Genomic DNA, 3,588 nt, shown 5'->3' with positions numbered 1-3,588 from the left:
CCCTTTGCAACTCAGTGAGACCCTATTTCAAAATAAAGAAAAAAAAATTGGCCTGGGGGTGTAGCTCCAATCCCCAGCATATCTCCCCCCCTCTCTCATACACACACACACACACACACACACACACACACACACACACACTCCAGGTGTAGTAGTAATACCAGTCAGTATTTGGCCAGGAGGAATTTTTTTCCTCCCTCCCTCAGTCCAGAGAACGGATGTTCACAGTGAAAGGGTCAGTCCTAGGCAACCTGGAGATAGTTTCAGTGTGTGTGGGGGGTCCCTTTCTACAGAGCTTCAGCCTGATAAGAGAGATAAGACAACTTCACAGGCCTGCTGGGTGTAATTCTCCTCTTACCTAGGTGTAATTCTCCAAGCTTCCTGAGACCTTTCCTGTCTACCAGCAGTTTGCCACCATTATCATATTTTGAACAAAGCAAAAAGCTGTGAGTAGCAAAAGAAACCAGCCACTAACATGCAGAGACATATAAACCAGCTAACTAAAATCAAACCAGACGTTCGTGCATACAAAGAACAGAACACACCATTTTTTCACCAGAGTTTGGGAAAAGCTGCTGTCCTACCCTATTTCAGAAATTTATGCAAGGAATGACCATAAGTAGTAAGCAATAAAGCAGACAAATAACAAAATACTTTCGGTTTGCATCCAATCTGGTGGGGTAACTGAACCTAATCCTATGGAAAAAATATCAAGGTTAGTAGTAAATGTGGATACAGAAACGGGGTCAAGAAAAAACAGATGAATTATCCAAATAAAACACACAACATAGATTACTGAGTACAAAGGACAGACAGTGGTTGGCCAAAATACAGGTACCTGTTTCCGATGGTGCAGGATTTTCTCCACCTTCCCTGGCTGCTTCCAATTCTCAGCATGTCCTCCAGGGGCGGTCTTAGGCCCTGCTGAGATCAGTATCACCCGATCTCCCTGTCACCAGGTCCCTTATTAAAGGGAAGCTATCCTGGCCCGATTTCCCTGTTGTCAGGTCCCTTGTGCAAAAGGAGCTATCCTGGCTAAAGCCGGCACTTTCCTACACTCCCGGGAGGTTTCTGTTCCCCTTCTATTGGTGAGGGGGGTCTCTGCACCCTGAATTACCCTGGAACGAGCCCCCAGATGTTATACTCAAAGTCCGGGACCCCAGGGTGACAGAGACCACCACCACACACAATAATGCAAACAACAAGAAGGGGTTTATTGGGGGCTAGCTCGAGCTAGGGTCCAAGTCCCTCCAACGCAGTGGAGTCTTGACAAGGACCCCGAGTCTTTGTTCCAAGGCAGTTTTATACATTTCAGTCACTCGGGCTGTGATTTACAAAGGAGTTATCTTGAAACCAAAAGGAATTTTTACTGCTGTTATTACAAGCAAGGACAGGATACTTGGTGCCTCCCATTTGGTTCATGCCTCCTGGGGTTGGTTGGGAGTTTTTCATCCTGACCCAGGTGCCAAAACTGACTCTTAACTGTTAGTTGTATTTCTGGGAAACTGAAACTCAGGCCTAGCATGTTTGCTGTATGGATGAAGCCTGTCATGGCCCCACTTCAGTCCTACAGGAGGATCATAGTTCTAGGTCTGGTAACAGCTTTAACAATGTATTAAGACTCTCAGCAACCTAGCATGACTTTGATTCAAAACAAAAAATAAAAATGGGAAGTCTCTTTGGTGGTTTTGGCTGTCGAAGGTGACATGAGTTTACAGAGTGATCCAGGATGGCTACTCTGATATTTTTTGATAAAGAAAACGGAGAGTCAGGCACTCGTGTGGCTCCAAAGGACGGGCTGAAGCTGGGGTCTTGGCCTGCAGGCAAAGCTTTAGATGGGAGATCTCAGGTTTCAACCCCGTGTGTTGGCAAGATGTTTGATGCTCCATCAGCCTTACCTAAAACTGCCAGAAAGGCTTTGGGAACTGTCAACAGAGCTACAGAAAAGCCAGTAAAGATTAGTGGACCCCTCAAACAGAAACAGCCAAGGTTCTTTGCCAAAAAGATGACTGAGAAGACTGCTAAAGCAAAAGTCTCTGTTCCTGCCTCCGATGATACCTATCCGGAAATAGAAAAATTATTTCCCTTCAGTCCTCCAGACTTGAGAGTTTCGACTTGCCCAAAGAGCACCAGGTCGCACAGCTCCCCTTGCATGGCCTGCCGCTCCGATCCCTGAGGAGGAGCGCGGCTGTGAGAAGCTGCTGCAGCTGGGCTCCCGCCTGTGAGGAGGCAGTCTCCATGGGAATCTAACCCGCTGCAGTCTCCCTAGAGCTTCCTGTCATCTCTGGATGTAGAAATACCGCCTGATTGTTACGACATGGACATTTAAACTTAGTGCTTATAGTTTATGTATATTTGTATTAATAAAGCCTTTCTTTAACAGAAAAAAGATAAAAATAAATAAAATGACTGGGGGTGTAGGTTGGAGGTAGAATGTCCCTGGTTTCAATCTCCAATCCCGAAACAAAACAAAAATGCCTAAGAGTATACTTTACATTGTCTTCCTTCTAAAGAATACCTTCTTCTTCATCATCATCATCTTCTTTTTCCTCTTCTTCCTATTATTATTTTTTTATTTTAAAATCTTTTTTTTATTGGTGCACTGTATTCATACATCATAATGGGATAAAAAATACTTTTGTAGACATATATGCACACATCATCCAGTTAGCCCCTACCCGATCCCCACCCCGATCCCTCCCCATCCCTCCTTCCCATGCTTGGCTTAGTGGTTGACATCTAGTATTATAGCAATTAACCAAAATTAACAATGATAATCTCACATAAGTTTCATTTGTCTGATACCAAGCTTTTGATGACTTAAAGATGACATTTCAATATTTCTTTTTGCTTTCTTTCTTACCAGAGAATATTTTTTCTTTTTTTTTTTAGGTGAAACTATCATACATTTATTTATTTCTTTTTCAGAAAAAATCTATCCTAATATGGAATATGGACTCTAGATACCCAAAATGATCTCGAGAAAGAACAAAGCTAGAAGATGTATATTTTCTGATTTCAAACCATATAAAGCTACAATAATTGAAACAGTGTAGTACTGTTATAAAGGCAGATATATGAACCATTGGAGTTAAATAAAAGCCTAGAGATAAATTCTTCCGTATATTGTCAAGTTATTTTTGACAAGGTTTCCACGAACATTTGGTAGAGAAAATAATAATCTTTTAACTAAATATTGTTGAAAAATAATAATTACATGGAAAAGAATAAAATTGGACCCTTACCTAACACCATATACAAACATTAACTCAAAGTAGATAAAAGACCTAAATATAAGTCTTAAGACTATAAACTTTTAGAAGAAAATCTGGGTCATAAAACCTCACAACACTGAAATTGGCAGTGGATATGATTTCAATGTCACAGGCAACAGAAGGGTAAACAAACTCCCTAAAAATTAAAAAAAAATATTGTGTATCCAAAGACAATGTAAACAGAGTTAAAAGTTACTGATAGAATGGGATAAAATATTTCCAAATGCTATATCTGAAGGTATATTAATATTCCAAATAGAAATCTTAAAAATTAGCAACAATAAAAGCAAACAATACAATTTAGAAATAGGTA

At 40.7% G+C, this 3,588-nt stretch overlaps 1 pseudogene across 1 annotated transcript; it reads left to right on the top strand.

Annotated features, from left to right (window-relative positions):
• The first annotated feature begins 1,729 nt into the window (after positions 1-1,729).
• On the top strand, positions 1,730-2,329 carry LOC308270750 (securin-like; annotated as a pseudogene). Its single transcript has one exon. The product of its transcript is annotated as a securin-like (transcript).
• Positions 2,330-3,588: the final 1,259 nt, after the last annotated feature.

This window comes from Muscardinus avellanarius (genome assembly GCF_963383645.1).
Source record: "Muscardinus avellanarius genome assembly, chromosome: 12".
Taxonomy (NCBI): domain Eukaryota; kingdom Metazoa; phylum Chordata; class Mammalia; order Rodentia; family Gliridae; genus Muscardinus; species Muscardinus avellanarius.
This window is presented reverse-complemented; position numbering and strand designations above follow the sequence as displayed.